At 37.4% G+C, this 20,752-nt stretch overlaps 1 long non-coding RNA gene across 1 annotated transcript in view; it reads right to left on the reverse strand.

Annotated features, from left to right (window-relative positions):
- Positions 1-9,891: 9,891 nt before the first annotated feature.
- Positions 9,892-20,752, reverse strand: part of LOC123938579 — a 249,733-nt gene continuing 238,872 nt past the window's right edge. Inside the window, exon 3 of the long non-coding RNA XR_006817735.1 lies at positions 9,892-10,049. This is a non-coding gene — a long non-coding RNA (uncharacterized LOC123938579). The remainder of the gene's footprint in view (positions 10,050-20,752) is intronic.

The raw sequence follows: 20,752 nt of genomic DNA on the forward strand, positions 1-20,752 counted from the left end.
CATTTTGGCTATTGTGGACATTGCTTCTGTGAACATTGGGGTACATATGACCCTTCTTTTCACTACATCTGTATCTCTGGAGTAAATACCCAGTAGTTCAATTGCCAGGTCATAGGATAGCTCTATTTCTAATTTTTTTTGGAACCTCCACACTGTTTTCCAAAGTGGCTGCACCAAATTGCATTCCCACCAACAGTGTAAGAGGGTTCCCCTTTCTCCACAGCCTCTTCATAATTTGTTTCTTGCCTTGGTAATTTTTGCCATTCTAACTGGTGTAAGATGGTATCTCAGTGTGGTTTTGATTTTAATTTCTCTGACGGCTAATGATAATGAACATATTTTCATGTGTCTGTTAGCCATTTTTATGTGTTCATTGGAGAAGTGTCTTCTGCCCATTTTTTTACTTGATTGTTTTTTGGGGTGTTCAGTTTGAGAAGTTCTTTATAGATCTTTGATATCAGCCCTTTGTCTGTAGTATCATTCACAAATATCTTCTCCCATTCCATGGGTTGTGTCTTTGTTTTGTTGACTGTTTCCTTTGCTCTGCAGAAGCTTTTATCTTAATGAAGTCCCAAAAGTTCATTTTTGGTTTTGTTTCCTTTGCCTTTGGAGACAGGTCTTGAAAGAAGCTGCTGTGGACGATGTCGAAGCAGTTACTGCCTATATGCTTTCTATCACTATTCTGTTTACGTAAATGTCTTCTCTGTTTGTTATACTTTCTAAGTATTAATGAAGTTAATTATTTCCTGGTTTTCTAAAAATCTTTGTGGGGGCAAGGGGTCTTTTGGGGGAAAAGCAATAGTTTTTCAGTCAAAAATTGTTTTTCCTCCAGAGACTTTTGGACTCTACTAACAATGAAAACCAATCTCTTTGTATTTGGAATGGCTTTTATGTTGTTATTTTTCCTTACCTTCTGATTTCTGTCAAACTTTGACATTATTAACAAACAGATCATTACAGAACTTTTTTTTCATTATTTTTAATTATAAGGCCTCAATATTTCACTATTATGGATGAAGAACAGATTCATTGTGTAGAATCCTTGCATCTTATTAAGCTGACTGACAGTTTTAAGTGGGTCTACAAACGTTATCTACTTATTCTATCCAGTTTTTCCTCTATTCCTCATTATTCTTCAGATTTTATATTTGCTTACCAATTTCAAAATAGACCACAATCAGTGATTTTTAAGTGTGTTTCTGCTTTTTCATTTTATTATACATATCTGACATATAGTATTGTGTTAGTTTAAGGTGTAGCACACGTTGTTTTGATAATATATTTATTGTGATGATTGTGGTTGTAGCAGTATTCAGCACCTTACCATCTTGGATAATTATAATACAATATTTTTGTCTATATTAATTATAACAAGCGGATCTCTATGGCTTATTTACTACTTGTTCCAAGTTCGTACCATTAAACATCAACTTTATTACCTCTGGTAATCACCACTTCGTTGGTTTTGTTTGTTTTATGAGTTCATCATTTTAGATTCCAAACGTAAATAAGATCATCTAGTATTTGCCATTCTGGGTCTGACTTATCTCACTTAGTATAAATCCCCCAAGGCTCAGACATGTTGTCATAAATGGCAAGCTATCCTCCCTTCTTATGGCTGAATAATATTCCAATGTATACAAATACCATATCATTTTGTTCATTTATCCATTGATGGGCATTTTGACAGTTCTACTTTGGCTATTGCCAATAATGCAGCAAGAAGCATGGAAACCCATCTATCTTTCTCAAAGTCTATTTTTATTTCATTATACCTGTAAGTGGAAATTGAGGATCACATAGTAAATTTTTAAATTAAATAAATAATTTAAATAATTAAAAATTATTATTTTTAAATAATTATAAATTATTGGGAACTTCCATATTAATTTCCATAGTGGTTGGATTTGCATTTCCCTCATGATTAGTTATGTTGAATATCTTTGCACTTTTAAATAACACAAGGAAATGGAGAAGGCACTATCATTTTTTATGACAGTATCATCTTTACTTGAATCTTTCCTAAGTAAATCTAAAGCCATCATGGCTTCTTTATTCCTGTTCAACCCTTCCTGTCAAACCTTCAAAGTATCTATTCTCTACCTCAATATTTAGCCATTATACATTCTTATATGGTTAATTAGTATTTTACATTGTCAATATTGTAAGTCGTTAGGGAGAAGAAAATAAATTTCACTCTGTGTTTTTCATAGTATTCAGATTTCTGCTGAAGGAGAGGGTGCCTGGGTGCCTCAGTCCCATCATCTCAGGATCCTAAGATCAAACCCTACCTCAGACTCGGTGCTCACTCTGGAGTCGGCTTCAGATTCTCTCTCTTCCTCCCCAGCTTTTATGCAGGTTCTCTCTCTCTCTCTCCCTCCCTCCCTCCAAAACAAATATATCTTTAAAAAATTTTTTGAATGAACTGGAACAGAAGGAGTGTAGGTGGTAAATCTTGACTAATAGGAGTTCCGACTACTGCTTATTTTCCCAGTTAAATTTTACATCAATTCCATGAAGTAGGTAATACAGCCTCCAAATGACAGATGTGGAATCTGACCTTTGTAGGGGCTACATTACTTTTCCAAGACAACTCAGTCAGTGGGAGGAATAGAAATGAAATTCATTTGAGTTTGCACCAAAGTCTGCAACTCTTCCATTACACAAAGCTGCATCCAGGCCTTTAGTAAATAAGTAGCACATATGTAAATAAGTACGAATTATTTGTCCCACGGGTATATTTTTCTAACTTGCCCTTGTTCTTACTTTCATTAAAGCCAAGTAGTATATATCATACCAATTTTATATGCTGTGCCTTATGGAGCATCAGTATGGCTTCTAGCCATAGCAAATCAAAGAAGTCAGGTCATAATACACTATGAAACATCAAGATGAGGTTTGCATGTTAAAATCTTGTGATCCACAACTGAATAATGTTAATCCTATGCACAACAGGACTTCAGACATGATGCAGGGTGACATGAGCTATGTAACTGACAAGCATTTGTGATTTTTATTATCCCCCAGTCAATGTAAAAATTATAAATATTAGTCAGGATAGAAACTAAAAACTAAAAACTGACTTTAAGAGAAATTTTCTCCAATTAATGGCAGATGTGTTCCTTGCACTGCTACAATTTTTCATGCAAGGAATCAATTCAGAAATCTATTTCAAATCTGTGTTGTATTTTGTAAAGTTCAATTATACAAAGTCAAGCAAACTCTAGTTAAAAAAAAAAAAGAAAGAAAGAAAAAGCCAAGTGAGTTTCAAAGGACAGGCAGCAAACTAGTCTAATAAACATGAAGTGTTTTATAATTTTTAAGTAGTAAATTTGATTATATAAAATGGTTTAGTCACCAAAACATGTAAAGTCATAAGACTCCTTAAAGTAATAAAGTATTAGGACTTAGAAAGTTATTTGCTAAAGATATTGAGGAAAAAAAACCTTAAAAATTTATTTTAAGGTTTTAATGAAAGCTAGCATCTTATCCCAAAAATCATACTATTTATCTTTATCCCACATTATGCGGAAAGAACTCAAAAAAGGATATGGAACCAGGGAAAGTTTATTTTAAGAAAATGCTTTAATAATTTGGAAATAGGAAACTAAACCCTGTAAAAAATTCAAAGTCCATGAAAGATGCTTGAAAGGATTTTAAAGTGTTTTTCTTCCCCAACTGCATCAGGGCCAAAACAAGGGTTTTCACATGTTAAGAAGTAAGATTCCATCAGATTTCAGGAAACATCCAGAAAGTTTAATTGGTCACTTGTATGTATGTATAAACATGGTAAGAATTTATTTTAGGGATTTTGGGTGGCTCAGTTGGTTGGGCAACTGCCTTCGGCTCAGGTCATGATCCTGGAGTCCTGGGATAGAGTCCCCCATTGGGCTCCCTGTTTGGCAGGGAATCTGCTTCTCCCGCTGACCTCTCTCCTCTCATGCGCTCTCGCTCCCTCTCTCTCTCTCTCTCTCCTCTCTCTCAGATAAATAATAAAATCTTTTAAAAAAGACTTTATTTTAAATTCTAATGTAAAGTGTTAGGATAAGCTCATCTTTTAAGCTTAAGATAAAGTTTACTAAAGATAGGGAAGATCTCTTCTTTGTCAACTACAAAACATTGTTGAGCAAAAGTCAAGAACACAAAATATTCAGAGTTATACATTGTTCCTAGGTCAGAGGACTCAACAGTATTAACATGTCAATTTTCCCTCAAACTATTTTAAGAGTCAAGGCAAGCCCAGTCAAAATCCAAGCAGACTTTTTAGTAGTAAATGATAAGCTGATTCTAAGTTTTACATAGAAATGTGAAGGAACCATACATTTTAAAAATATTGACAGAGAACAAAGTTGAATGATTTATACTACTTGACTGTAAGAATTATTTTAAAGTATTATTTTAAAGCCACTATACAGTGTGGTATTGGCATCAAGACAGAAAAACAGAGAAAGGAGTCCAAAAATGAAAGGACACATCTACAGTCAATTGGTTTCCAAAAATTTACAAAAGCAATTTAGTGAACAAGTATTTTCAAAAAATGTTCTGGAATCATTTGATATTTCTATGTACGAAAGTTCTCTGATACTATCTCCTACCATATAAAATAAATTCAAGATCAATCATAGGCTTAATATAAAAGCTGCAAACATTATACTATTTCTTGAAAAATACATAGGTGTAATTTTTTCAGACTATGGATTGGTAAATATTTCCTGAATGAAACAGAAAAAGCATTATTTATTAAAAAATAAATGTATTTCAATATTTATGAAAGACAATCGGACAGTCTTTCCTCTGTATTTATAAATAAATAAATAATAAATAAATAAATAAATAAATAAATGTATTTCAACAACATGAACAGTATTTACTCTTTGAAAAACCACTTAACAAGAACCAAGTCCAGAATGAGAAAACACATCTGATGAAATATTTGTAATGCAGAATATATATAGAAAAACTTTCCAAGTATAGTAAGAACACAAACTAATAAAAAAAATACACAATATATTTGAAAACTTACTTTACGAGAATAGGTATGCTAATAAAAAGTAACCCTAAGAGCAGTTGTTCATAATTATTCATTGGTGAAATGCAAATTGAATCAGTGATGTACCAGCACACACCTTTTAGAATGTGTGTAATTAGGAAGACAATGTACAATGAAAAGAATGTTTAACAAATTAAACACTCAAACATTATTACTGGGGAATGTAAAATGGTAAAGCCACTTTTAGAAACAGTTTGTTCTTTGTTTTTGTTGTTGTTTCAAAATGCTAAACATTGGGGCGCCTGGGTGGCTCAGTGGGTTAAGCCTCTGCGTTCGGTTCAGGTCATGATCACAGGGTCCTGGGATCGAGCCCCGCATTGGGCTCTCTGCTCAGCAGGGAGCCTGCTTCCCCACCTTCTCTCTCTGCCTGCTTCTCTGCCTACTTGTGATCTCCCTCTCTGTATCAAATAAATGAATAAAAATCTTTTTAAAAAAAAGCCAAACATTGATATAACCCAGCCATTCCACTCCTAGCAATATGGTTAAAAGACAAATCAAAATATATGTTCCTACAAAGACTTGTACAAAGATGTTTATCTCATTCCTAGCCGTAATAGGTCCAAGCTGGAAACAAGCCCAATGTCCATCAACAAGTGAACCATAAATAAATTACAGAATGTCTAGAAAAGGGTCTATGTCTCAGTAATAAATGGAATGAACTAATGATACATGCAGCAACATGGGTAACTTGAAATAAAAATGCTAAATGAAAAGGCAGACAGAAGAGGGTATGTACTGTAGGATCACATTTATATACAATGATAGAAACTACAAACTAATCTACAATGACAGAAACGCTGATCCCTGAGTGTCTTGAGCAAGTTGAGTGGTTTGGGGGTTACGATGAAGCCCAAGTAAATTTTGTAGTAACAGATATGGTCATTATCTTGGCAACAGTGATGGATTCCTGAGTACATATAAGTGTGTGTGTGTGTGTTGTGTGTGTAAACACTAAATTAAATATTTTAAATATATGTACTTCATCATATGCCATCTATACCTCAACTAAATTGAAAAATCAGTCATGGAAACAAAAGGCATACTGTTGCATTTGCTTCTCTATGGTCACTGGAAATGAAGAAAAAAGCCAGAGGATTAAAATTGCCTACTCAGCAGACCTCTCCTTCTACTAAATAAAAATATCCCTTCCCTACTATTTCCCATTTCTGTTGCTCATCTGGTGTCAAAGCTTATGTCAAAAGAGCTAGAATGAATTCCAGACTGAAGTAAACCCTTATGTAGGAATAATGAGAATGTACTGGTAGAAATTTAACTATGGCAAAACCTAGTGTCCAGTTATTTTCTCTTACGATAACCTAGGGAACTACTTAAGTACTTGTACATACTATCCAATCTGTTCTACAGTAATTAAATTCTTTTCAGGAAATTTTAAAAGAAGAGATTATTTTTAAGTACATGCTATACAGATCACCTTTTTTTTTTTACTTCTACAACTATTAGTAAGGATTAGCAAGGACAGTGACAGAAACTTCATTCAGCGATTTCCCACCGGGTCAATTCCTTGTCTAATCAAATCAGTCATCCCCTCCAGAAAAGCAAGCTATGTATCAACTGTGCACAGCACTGTAGAAAATAAAACAAATAGGAAAAACATTTAACTGCTTGAGTATTGTTCTGACCTCTCTACAATGGGCCACATGCAGGGAAAGATCACATCTCTAAGGCACAATGTGTTGAGGCCAATAATGCCTAGAGGATGTTCTATCAATATCCTCAGACTCTAAGACCCGGTCGAGGGCTACAGAAAATCAGAATCTCAAGCATATCCATCACATGTCTGTAGCATACCTATTATATGAGCTGACACTAGGAAGTTCTGGGCTGGAAGATGTTTACGCTCCTATACTGCATGGAAAATTGACATAAAAAGGAATACAAAAATTTCCATTCCTCTGTGTTAGGCTAAGTATAATTCGATTTCTCTAGACTTCCCCAACAGCTGCAATCCCTCCAACAGCATTTCTTCTAACAAAATCCTGATTTATGAAGAATTATATTTCTGAAAAGGCACGATGGATAATACAATTTTGTTACTTTTTCCTATTGTATATATTTCTTCAGAAACTTGTGTATTCTGTGAACAAGGTCAAAACCCCTAATATGGGGCGCCTGGGTGGCTCAGTGGGTTAAAGCCTCTGCCTTCAGCACAGGTCATGATCCCCGGATCCTGGGATCGAGACCCGCATCGGGCTCTCTGCTTAGCTGGGAGCCTGCTTCCTCCTCTCTCTCTGCCTGCCTCTCTGCCTACTTGTGATCTCTATCTGTCAAATAAATAAATCTTTAAAAAAAAAACAAACAACAACAACAAAAAACCCTAATACTTCACTGAAATTACCACAATAGTCATTTTATTTGATCGTTTTTAATATAAAAGACCTACCATCAATGTATGTTTGTTCAAGCTTTTAATCAATTAAATACATTACACAGAGTTACACTATGAAATCATATGCAATATTTATGTGCCTTGAATTCCTCTTATTTCTATGATTAGAAGTGCAATACGTCATTCCCTTTGGGAAGCCAAGAGTAAAAGGTTACCAAAATCATTCTTTGCATGGGGGAAAAAAATAAAGAAGGGAACACTAAACAATAGTTCAAGATTCAAAGTATTAGCAACCCCAGAGAAACGGTAAACAAAAGAAATAATCCCTTTTACTATTCCAGTTTACTGCCCAGTGAGCAGATCATAGTCATAGCATAAGGAAGAAGAAACCATGGTACAGGGAAAAGGCAGAACACAGGGCGCCTGGGTGGCTCAATGGGTTAGGCCTCTGCCTTTGGCTCAGGTCATGATCTCAGGATCCTGGGATCAAGGCTCGCATCAGACTCTCTGCTTGACAGGGGGCCTGCTCTCCTCCACCCCCCGTCTTCCTGCCTCTCTGCCTACTTGTGATCTCTCACTCTGTCAAATAAATAAATAAAAATCTTAAAAAAAAAAAAAGAAGAAGAAGAAGAAAAGAAGAGGCAGAACACAGTCATCTTCCCCAGCTGAGCAAATGGATCTGGAAGTCTGAAGAAGCCAAGGCAGCTAGAATTTATTGGGTAGCCTTCCAAAAAAGGAAGACTTACTAAGAGAGAATAGGCTAGCAATCTACATAGAATCATCACAAACATGTGAGGAAATTACGTGATACTCAGAAGAGAACTACCTGAACGTATTAAAAGAAAGCTCCAAAGCAGTTAGAGAAAACCTCTTAATTCAAGAGACACACATCCAGGGGCGCCTGGGTGGCTCAGTGGTTTGGGCCACTGCCTTCGGCTCAGGTCATGGTCTCAGGGTCCTGGGATCGAGTCCCGCATCAGGCTCTCTGCTCCACGGGGAGCCTGCTTCCCTCTCATTCTCTCTCTGCCTGCCTCTCTGCCTACTTGTGATCTCTCTCTGTCAAATAAATAAATAAAATCTTAAAAAAAAAAAAGAGACACACATACAGGATTCAGTAGAGTTTTGCCTCAGAACAGGGTTAATTTTAGCTCAATAAACCACTGTCCTATTCCCACCTAACAAATTTAGAAGGGACCCCCCCAACGAGTAGCTTCCAAGTAACTTAAGTCCATATCCTAACAGAACACCAAAATACAGATAGGAAAACTAAAGTATCCAGCACCAAGAAAGTAAAATCCATAAAGGCATCCTATTACAAAATCCCTATGGATACAAAGAAACAGCAAACTATGATCCATAAATAGAAAAAAAAAAATCAAGCAAGCAAAATCAGCTAAACTTATACACTGACCTTAATCAAAATTATGAACTCCTGCTCTTCAAAACACATTTCTACAAGAATGAAGAACTACATACAGATGAATAAACATTTCCAAGTTCTGTATCAGATCAAGGATTTCTATGTAGACCATTTAAGAACTCAGAATACTTGGCCAAATATTTAAACACCTTAATACACCAAAGTAGATACAGCATCACAAACATGAAAGTGAAAAAATACTCAAAATCATTAGTAATTAAGAAAATGTGAATTACAACGAAGAGAAATGCACATGCCCATGTTTAAGAGAGGACTCTTTTAAAAGCTTCATCATACAAGTTTCGTGCCGATTTTGAGAGAAATGCAACTCTCAAACACTGTGGTATGAATAATGAGAAAAACACTTTGTAAAATATTTTGGCAGCTCCTTAAAAGATCAAAGATAGCCATGATATACAATCCAGCAATTCCACTTCAAGGTATTTACTCCTGAGAAATGAAAGCATCTGCTCACACAAAAACTTGCTCGTGACAGTTGATATCCCTTGTATTTAGAACTGCTGAAACCTAGAAATAATCCAAATATCCAATAAAAAGAAATGGACAAATGCGGATATACTGTTACAAACGAACTGCCTCTCCAGAAAAAGGAGTTGGTTACTGAGTAAAGAACAATGTGGTGAATCTCAAAACTATTTTATGAGAAAGTAGAAAAACAAACAAACAAAAAAAACAAAATGGCACATACTCTAGAACTCTCTCTACGTACAATTCTAGAAATTCTAACTAATCTTGTGACACAACACAAATCAACAGTTATCCAGAGATAAGGAGGTGCGGAGATGGATTAGAGAAAGTGGTCACAAACAGACACAAGGCAGTTTCGGAGGTGGGGTGGGGGGGCGACATTTCATTATCTTGACTGTATTGATGGTTTTCCAGTCGCACACATAGAATAAAACTTAAATTGTGCACTTTATAGCCACTATGTTACATACATCAAATTCAAGTAGTTCTTAGAAGCATTTTTTTAAACACTTAAGAAAAATCTACTTCAAATTTTTTAATCCTATTATTTTAGGAATTGCAGTACAAGAAAAATCTTACCATCTGAATTCCTTCGTCCACTTCTTACCAGAGCGAAGTGATATATTTCGTTGAGGAACTCCAGAGAAGAAAATGAAACACCCGCACGAGCCCCTTCTCTGTCACCTTTTCTCAGATCTGCTTCCCCGAGGGTAGAGAGAACATTCATTCTGGGTTTCCCTCTGCTGTGCAGCAAGACACCGGACCAGTTTAAAAAACAAAATAGAACAAACTTGTATTTAAAATACAGGGATAACCTATATTATTTGTCATAAAACTAGTCTTCAGTTGTTTACCAAGTATTTGTGAAAGCTTACTGCATACCAAGCGCTGAGCCACGCTCCATGGGTAACAGAATCACCAAGAAATTCTGGGTTTCCGTTCTCATGAATCTGACTTTCTGGGGTCAGTATGGTAGATTTAATTACTGGATTCAGAACTTCACTGCCCCTTGTTTCCATACTCTTTTCCCCTTTCCTTCATCGCTAAAAACAACGACTAGAACTAGGAATCACACACGCTGTCCGTTCTTCATTCCCCCCACCGAAATCCTCCATCTGTCCTCTGTGTTAGTGGTTACCGCATTTGGAGAGTCGTTCTTATACCTGAGGGCTTGTTAAACACAATGGATGACACCTATTCCTAGTGTTTATGATTCACATGACCTGGGGGGAGCACAAGAATTTGAGTTTCTAACAAGCTCTCATATAAAACTAATGCGGCTCATCATTAAACCACACCTTGAGAACCACTGTGTTAGAAGGAGACTGGCAGGTGCTATTAAGAATTAAGGAGGGGCGCCTGGGTGCCTCAGTGGGTTAAAGCCTCTGCCTTCGGCTCAGGTCATGATCTCAGGGTCCTAGCATCGAGCCCCGCATGGGGCTCTCTGCTCAGCGGGGAGCCTGCTCCCCCCCCACCCCCTGCCAGCCTTTTTGTCTACTTGTGATTGCTCTCTCTGTGTCAAATAAATTAAAAAAAAATCTTAAAAAAAAAAAGAATTAAGGAGGGGGAGAGGAAGCATGAGAGACTATGGACTCTGAGAAACAAGCTGAAGTTTTTGGAAGGGAGGGGGGTGGGTGGATGGTTCGCCTGGTAGTAGGTATTAAGGAGGGCATGTGTGGTGCATAAACAATGAATCTTGGAACACTGGGGAAAAAAGTAAAAAAAAAAAGAATTAAGGACAGGCTGACTCAGAGGGGAAATAATTAGATTCCTCTAGAACTGGTCTTACGTTGACTAGAAATGGTGAGTGGGCATCGTTGTCTTGTTCCTGACCCTAGAGTTTTCGGTTTTTCACTTTTTTTTAATTTTATTTATTTATTTGACAGAGAGAGAGGTCACAAGTAAGCAGAGAGGCAGGCAGAGAGAGAGGGAGAAACAGGCTCCCCACTGAGCAGAGAGCCTGATGCGGGGCTTGATCCCAGGACCCTGAGATCATGACCTGAGCCAAAGGCAGAGGCTTAAACCACTGAGCCACCCAGGCGCCCCCGGTTTTTCACTTTTGAGTATGATACTAGCTATGGGCTTGTCATATATTGCATTTGTTAAGCAACTTCCTATTTCAAGGGCTTTTTGAAAATAGGCATGTTATTAACATATAACATGATATTAGTTTCAGGTATGTAAAATAATAATTTCATCTTTGTATATACTGCAAAATGAGCACTACAGTAAGGCTGGCTAACAACCATCAACACACACAGTTCCATCATTTTTTTCATGATGAGAAACTTTAATATTTTCTCCCTTAGCAACTTTCAAATACACAATACAGTATTATCAGCTATAGTCACCATGCCTGTGATTTAATTTATTTTATAATTGTAAGTTTATACCTTTAGAACCCCTTTACCCATTTTGCCCAATCTGTTCTCTCTCTCTCCATATATATAGAGAGGGAGATATCTATCTACATAATATATAAAATCTTATATATATAAAAAATCTTATATATATATATAGATAAAATCTTATAGATAGATAGATTTGACAGAGAGATCACAAGTAGTCAGAGAAACAGGCAGAGAGAGAGGGGGAAGCAAGTTCCTTGCTGAGCAGAGAGCCCGATGCCGGGTTTGATCCCAGGACCCTGAGATCATGACCTGAGCCAAAGGCAGAGGATTAACCCACTGAGCCACCCAGGTGCCCCTGTTCTCTATGTATATTAGTTCAGGTTTTGTTTTTTTGTTTTGTTTTGTTTTAGTTTCCACATACAAGATCCTAGGTATTTGCCTTTGTCTGACTTACTTAGTACAATACCCTCAAGGTCATCCATGTTATTATTGTACAAGGGATGATTTCCTTCCTTTTTTATGGTTGGATAATGTTCCATTTTGCGTATGCATACCCCATTTTCTTTATCCATTCATCCAACCTAAGGAGGTTGCTTCCACATCTTGGCTATTATAAACAGTGCTGTAATGAACATGGGGATGCAGCTGTTCTTTCGAGTTATTGTTCTTATTTTCTTCAGATAAATGCCCAGTGTTGGAATTGCTGGGTTATTGGGTGGTTGTATTCTTAAATTTTTGAGGAACTTCATACTGTTTTCCATAGCACCAGTTCCAGTGCACCAATGTGCATACCCACCAACAGAGAACAATGATTGCACAGCCTTCACGTGCTTGCCAGTACTTCTTTTTTCTTTTTGATAATAGCCATTCCAGCAGGTGTGAGGTAATACTCACTGTGGTTTTGATTTGCATTTCCTGACGACTGGTGTTGAGCACCTTTCCATGTACCTGTTGGCCATCTGTATGTCTTCTTTGGAAAAATGTCTATTAAGTTCCTTTGCCCGTTTTTACATCAGATTATTGGTATGTCCTTATTGCAACGGCATTGTGGGAGTTCTTTATATATTTTGAATACTAACTTCATATAAGATATAATTCTATCAAAAATCTCTTCAGGAAAATCGGGATTTTTTTTACTCCCTGAAAATGCTTCCAGCCTCTACCCATTACCTAATTTAAAGCTACTTCTACATTTTTTGGTTATTTCTGACAGCAGCATCCCAAATTTCCAGTTACCAAAATCTGTATTGATTTCACAAGGCTACCATAAGAAAGTACCACACAAAGCGCCTGGGTGGCTCAGTGGGTTAAGCCTCTGCCTTTCACTCAGGTCATGATCCCAGGGTCCTGGGATGGAGCTCCGCATCGGGCTCCCTGATCGGCAGGGAGCCTGCTTCTTCTACCCCTTCACCCTGCTTGTGCGCTCTCTCTCTCTCTCTCTATGTGCTCTCTCTCACACATAAATAAAATCTTTAAAAAAGAAAAAGGAAGTACCACACAGTGGGTGGCTTAAAACAACAGAAATGGATTCTCTTCCACTCCTGAAGGCTAGAAGTTCAATGTCATGTTATCAACGTAGCCATCAACAAAGCCCTGTTACCATATAGCCTTCCGAAATTCTTCCTCTTCTCTTCCCAGCTTCTGGTGGTGGCCACAAATCCTTACTGTTTCTTAGTACGCTGCTCTTTCTGGGCACTCTCTGCCTCTGTCAGCCCTTGATGTTTTCCCTGTTTGTCTGTGTACCCAAATTCCTCCCTAGTTACTAGGATACCAATCATATTGAGCTAGGGCCCATCTTAATGACTTCATATTAACTTGACCGTATCTGCAAATATCCCATTTACAAATAAAGTCACGTTTCCAGGGACCGAGGGTTATGACTTGACATATCTTTGAGAATGGGGGACACAATTCAACCCATAACAGAGACCAAGCTATCTCACGAAGTAAGATCTGTGAGCTATTTTGTGATCAAGTCTCTTCTTTCTTTTTTCCTTTTTTTCTCCCCTGCTAAGGATTTCCGGGTCCTATAATTTAGGAGACTTTTTCCTTTCTTAGAGACACAATTCTCTTTTTCTTCCCTTGGATTTTTTTTTAAACATACCTTTCCTTCAACAAGAAAAAATTACCAAATTGGCTTTCTTCCCAGGATTTCTATTTATATATTGATTGATCAGTCATTAACATTTTTCCTCCTGGATAATTCAGTGCAACACTCCAATCAGCGATAATTCACAAGAGGGAAAAGGGAAGGCACTTTTGCTTGGTTTGGGCGATCTGAATAATTCGTGGGAGACTCTAAGAGATGTGGGGATCAGTTTGGGATGGGTTGCGGTTTCTGAGTTGACATTAGGGGAAGGGAACGAACCAGGGATTGAGTACCATTATGTGGTGAAGGTAGCTTAGCAATAGATACCCTCAGTAATAGATAGGTATAGAAATATAGGTCTGGGATCATCACTGATAACAAAACAGTCATCAGTCAAAGAGGGGGTTGTTTTAGCATTCTTCAGCTGCAACACAACTTGCCTTTGGGGAAAACGATGTTTCCTGCTAACTTTGCAGCTGGCTTTATCTGTGTGTGTCCTCCCAGACTGATTAATTACAGTGTTGCTCTTCTCTCCTTCCTCCCCAACGTGCTCTTGCTCTCTTTCAGTCTGGAGAGTTCTTGACTCTCTCATGACTAAAATTCTACATGGTGAGGACTGTTGCCAAATATCCTTCGTTCATGGTGCCCGACAATCACCGTAGAGGTGTTTGCTCATGAATCGTGTTCCTTTAAGGCTATGTTTTTACAAAGTTTCTGTTTTTAATTCTCTACTGCCTTTTGCTGCTGTTGGTTTTGGTTGGTTTGGGGAAGAGAGTTAAGAAATACGATGCTCCTGGGTGCCTGGGTGACTCAGTGGGTTAAGCCTCTCTGCCTTCAGCTCCAGTCATGATCTCAGGGTCCTGGGATGGAGCCCCATGTCGGACTCTCTGCTCAGTGGGGAGCCTCCTTCTCCCTCTCCCTCTGCCTGCTGCTCTGCCTACTTGTGATATCTCTCTCTCTGTCAAATAAATAAATAAAAATCTTAAAGAAAAAAGAAAGAAATTCGATGCTCCTCCATACTTCACTCAAGTGAAGAAATTATGTTTATTTTAAGTCAAATAAGTATGTGAAGTGGAATCCTAGTATTTATTCAGCACAGAATGAGTCTGATAGCGATACAACTATGCAATGATAATATGGTCATTTAGCAACTCCAGTGAAAAAATAAACTGCAGAATGGGCGCCTGGGTGGCTCAGTGGGTTAAGCCACTGCCTTAGGCTCAGGTCATGATCTCAGGGTCTCTGCTCGGCAGGGAGCCTGCTTCCCCCCAGCTCTCTCTCTGCCTGCTTCTCTGCCTACTTGTGATCTCTCTCTGTCAAATAAATCTTAAAAATAAATAAATAAGAGTCATTTATAGACAAACCATAAATGACTCTTAATCTCACAAAACAAACTGGGGGATGCTGGGAGGAGGTGGGATTGGGAGAGGGGGAGGGGGCTATGGACATTGGGGAGGGTATGTGCTATCGTGAGTGCTGTGGAGTGTGTAAACCTGGCGATTCACAGACCTGTACCCCTGGGGATAAAAATACATTATATGTTTATTAAAAAAAAAAAATTTGGAAGGGGAGGCGAACCATAAGAGACTATGGACTCTGAAAAACAACCTGAGCGTTTTGAAGGGTCAGGGGTGGGAGGTTGGGGGAACAGGTGGTGGGTAATGGGGAGGGCACGTTTTGCATGGAGCACTGGGTGTTGTGCAAAAACAATGAATACTGTTATGCTGAAAAAATAAATAAAATGGAAAATCTTAAAAAAATAAAAATAAAATAAATAAATAAATAAATAAATAAACTGCAGAATGGATAACCTAGGTATTTTGTTGATGTGTGTATGCAATTTCTGATTAACCCATAAGATTATGTCTAATTACAAACAACATATTTTTGGAAAATAATCACCTACTCAGTCAATTTTATACAAGTTATTTTCCCACAAGTAGGAAAATTAGTATTATTCCATATATTGCCCTAAGAAGATCCCCCTCATTCAAAACTGGAATTTTAAACAAAAACAAATACCAAAAATTATCAGTTGTAGAGGAATGGCAAGGAGATGGATATAGATCATTTTAAGATTTTGGTGGTATATAAAAATATGGAAATTGACTTTATGAAGCACATTTTAAGTACACAGCAGTATGATGCTTTAATAATAATCTTGAAACAATGATTTAATTTTTTTATAAAAGGTCTTTAAAACTAAGTGGAAATTATTAATATTTGGAAAAATTGAATAATTTTAGAGGGGGCTACAAAAAACCCCACATACCTCTAAAACTATACCTGGCAAGTCAAAACATTTCACTTCATTTATATTTGTGAAATTCACTTTCTGGTACATACATAAAAGAAACATTTTGGGGGCGCCTGGGTAGCTCAGTGGGCTAAAAGCCTCTGCCTTTCGCTCAGGTCATGATCCCAGGGTCCTGGGATCGAGCCCCGCGTCGGGCTCTCTGCTTGGCAAGAAGCCTGCTTCCTCCTCTCTCTCTCTCTGCCTGCCTCTCTGCCTACTTGTGATCTCTCTCTGTCAAATAAATAAAATCTTTAAAAAAAAAAAAAAGAAACATTTTTTTTTTTTTTAATTTAATGAACGTCTTTGAACTGGCATCTCGTTTCTGGGAAAGGCTGTGGTTGTCACATACACTTGTCACAAAAGCAATTACTCTGAGTGCATTTTCAAGTAACAAATATTAAAGAAGTACACGGTCATGATACGGTCTAAATGTTCACTCACACAAAATTAAAACAGCAGTAGCAAGAAGTAAAACAATCCCGTCAATAAATGAAATTAAAGCCAATCTGGGGAAGATGCTTAGTGAAGAAACTAGGAAAAAAAAAAAAGTACTCTTAAAAATAGAGGGCCATGAGGCCCCTAGGTGGCTCAGTGGGTTAAAGCCTCTGCCTTCAGCTCAGGTCATGATCTCAGGGTCCTGGGATGGAGCCCCGCATCTCTGCTGAGCAGAGAGCCTGCTTCCTTTTCTCTCTGCCTGCCCTCTGCCTACTTGTGATCTCTCTCACTCTCTGTCAAATAAATAAAATCTTAAAAAAAAAAGTGATGGAATATAATTAAGGACATTTTCAATAATTTTAATTGTAAAAAATTTTTTTCCAGTTTTAAACTATTTTAGTTTAAACTATTTTTATTTAAACTATTTATTTAAACTAATATTTATTTATATTTATTTATATTATTTATTTATACTAATAAACCATTATTTATTTAAACTATTGTAGCTCATTGTGTTACCAATATTTAAAACAAATTAAACTAAGATATTTTACGAGGTATGGGTGCCTATTGGGAGAAAATCAGAAAGGTCTCATTACACCATTCGAGGTCAACCAAACATTATTACCTTTGTTTTCCCTTTCATGAAATAAATATTAAACCCCCTTTGGTTTAAAAATCAACAATTTTTTTCATTTTTTTAACTTACATTTTAATACATTTGCAGTTCAGTTTTATGTATTTTGAGTGAGAGATCTGTCTTTTTTGAAAATGTAGAATCAAGCCGTAAGGCATATATATGACTAGAAATTTCAGATGCCATGTCCTCTGGCAAAGTAAAATAAAATAAAATAAATCTCTAAAACCTTCTAATATTTAATTTAGGCCCGGCACAACTTTTCCTTCCATGGAATGATAAGCCACACAGGTTTTCTAAACTACGAATAAAGTATATCACCAGAGAACATTTAATCTAAAGAAAATCATAGTTGCTTCAAAATATTTGATTCCCCTGTCTTTATTCTCTCCATCGTTCCTGGGCTTTTTTACCTTCAGCCTGTCAAGCAAGAACATCAAGAGAGGTAGATGGATCTTGGAGTACAGCTTCTTGACTCTATAAGGAGCATCCACAGGACTAATAAGGCTGTTTACATTCATAGATCAATAGGGGCCTGGAAACAGTCCAAAGATGCAGGATCCAGCCTAGAACATTCCTTAGGCAAACTCCACTCTAAAACTGTTTTGTCGTTACTAACTCTCTTCAGAAATCAGTTTCATCTTGAATAATGTCAGACAATCTCCTTAATCTGGCCACAGGTTTAGGTAAGACTGAGAAAGTACTCACTGCCTATAGAAGGTAAAGCCTAAGGACAGGCTCAGGAATGGGCAACTTTATAGTATTAGTGAAGTGGACACTACACCGGTTTGGAGGGCTCTGGCCCACGAATGTTGGTTTACTTCAAGAATTTTGGATATTATGTACGGGTACCGCTTCAGTAATAAACTTTGTTAGTACAGCGACTTGTCTGACTTCCACCATGAAATGTTTTCTAAATGTCAATTAACATTACTGTTAGTCTTTTAAATCTTTTTAACTTTTCTGCTTACTTCTCAGTTATTGAAAGAAGACTGCTGATATATCACCAACTATAATCACGAATGTATTTGTTTTTCCACTTTTGCCAATTTTTGCCTCACGTATTTGGAAGTTGAATTTTTGACTGAAGATAGATACATTTATGATGTATCTTTCTGATGAATGCATTCTTTGGTCATTATGAACTGTCCTTCCTCCTGTTAATAGTATTCTTTGTCCTGAATTTTATCATTTTCATGTGCTGATAATCTTTTTTTTTTTTTTTTTTTAACTTTTAACCAAAGTTTTATCTTTAAGGGTGTCTCTTGTTAACATCTGGGTAGTCAAAGCGCTCCATATCTTTAAAGATGACAGTCTGGGGCACCTGGGTGGTTTAGTCAGTTAGGCATCTGCCTTTGGTTCAGGTCATGTCCTCGGGGTCTTGGGATACAGTTGGGCTCCCTGCTAAGCGAGAAGTTTGCCTCTCCCTCTCTCTGCTCATGCTCTCTTTCGCTCTCTCTGAGTCTTCTAAATAATGAATAAACAAACAAACAAATAAAATCTTTTAAAAAAACACAAAGATGACAGTCTGAGGATTATCAGGGAGAACTTGGGACTCTGTGTTGTGAGCTGACACGTCATCACGGATCTTCTGGCAGAGTGAGCTTTCAGAAAACTGAACAACCTGCCCTATTTTTCAGTGAATTCAGTGAATAGCCCTGGATACAGCACAGTCTGTAGTCAACCTAGTCTCTCAACACAAACCATGCTTGTTTTTTCAATCACCCTGGGAAAATATACAAGTTCTGGACTCCATTTAAAAATGGGACTAAAATCTCACTCTCACCCTTGGTGATTCCTTCCATCATTCCACATCTCCACATCGAACATTCTTCTTTATCATTTCTTCAACAAAGGAAGACGGCACAGAGAGACGAATTGATGTAACTGAAGTAATAAGCCAGAACTGGTTGAGTATTAGACTCCTGCTCTCTGTCCAGTGCACTTCCCTCCACTACTTCCCTCCAAGACTGTTACCTTTCTTGTATATCCCACCTGAAAAATGTTTCCAGTCTGTTACTAAAACATCGCATTGTCCCCTCCCCAAACCATGAAACACACAGAAAACACATCTTTACTCATTCTTACTCTTACTTATTCTTACTCTTATTTTGCAAGAAGTTCAACTAAGTCATTCCAGATATAATCACTCTTGGTGAAACTGATCTCCCAGAAACTGATCTCCCATCTTGCCGCTGGTCATGTATGCTTAGGATGGAGACGAAATTTAGATTTTAATTGGCCTAATGGTTTCACATTAGAAAGTCACAGCTCTGAATTCTTATGTCAGATCAATAGGGCTATGTGTGTGTTTGTGCACACACATGCACATGTGTGTTTGTGTGTGTGAGAGAGAGACAGACAGAGAAAGAAGGCGAGAGAGTTGATTGCCTTCTAACGTATTGGCAAACATATATGCATACACTCCTAAAGTGATATGTAAGATTTTTTTTTTTTCGTCATCACTGTTGGACAGAAAGCACTCTGTTTGTTATTGTTGAAGATACAACATTAGCAATACGTAGTTTCTACACAGAGTTTAAGATTCAACATTGATATTGCAGTAAAACTACCATGTAAAAATTATAATTCAAAGAAGGGTCTTCCACAGATAAGTACAAAAAATGGGATGCCTGGGTGGCTCAGTTGGTTGGGCAACTGACTCTTGATTACAGCTCAGGTCATGATCTCAGGGTCATGAGATCTAGCCCCCATCTGGCTCTGCACTGAAAGGGGAGCCTGCTAGGGATTCTCTTTCTCTCTGTCTCCCTCTGCCCTCCCCCCTTAAAAATATTAAATATTAAAAAAAATTGGGGTGCCTGGGTGGCTCAGTCCTTAGGCATCTGCCTTCAACTCAGATCATGATCGCAGGATCCTGGGATCGAGCCCCACATCGTCCTGCTTCGCAGGAAGCCCGCATCTCCCTTTCCCACTCCCTTTGCTTGTTTTCCTTCTCTCACTGTGTCTCTCTCTGTCAAATAAATAAATAAAATCTTTTTAAAAAAAAAAGGTAAACAATGCCAGACTCATGAAGAATGCCTCCATGAAGAATCTTCATTGCTTGCTTTTCTCCACGCGATCTTGGAAGATCCACAATAGAGAGGTGACTATTATCCTCGCTTTACATATGTTCTCAATATCCATTTACTAATCTACACATTCATCTGGTTAAGAGGTAATAGAATAATTATTCTATCTTAAGTCATCAAAATTCAAATATGGAGGGAACTATGAATTCCACTTTAGGGCACTGCCCTCTATTTCTAACTGGCGAAATATCTAAACTAAATCATTTTTTAAAATACTCTATGGCCACTGCACTGTGTGGTGTAAAGCCAGATATTTTAATATTGATGATCTTAAGTCAGTTATCAAGTCCTTTAAAGTTGTGACATATGTCATAAACCAAAATAATTTCAGAAGTCCCTATTGCCAAATTACAGGGGAAGCAAATAGGAAGTGTAAGTTTCCAGAAAGAACATGTGAAACCCTATTTCCTAGGTAATCTCTGACTCAGAAAAACATATCCAAATAAATCATTCTTGAAAGACCTGTATGAGATAAATAATAGCCCACGTGGGAAGGAATCCAAGAGTGGATAAATGGCCATGTGATCTTTTTTTTTTCTTTTTCCTTCT

Source organism: Meles meles, chromosome 3 (assembly GCF_922984935.1).
Source record: "Meles meles chromosome 3, mMelMel3.1 paternal haplotype, whole genome shotgun sequence".
Taxonomy (NCBI): Eukaryota; Metazoa; Chordata; class Mammalia; order Carnivora; family Mustelidae; genus Meles; species Meles meles.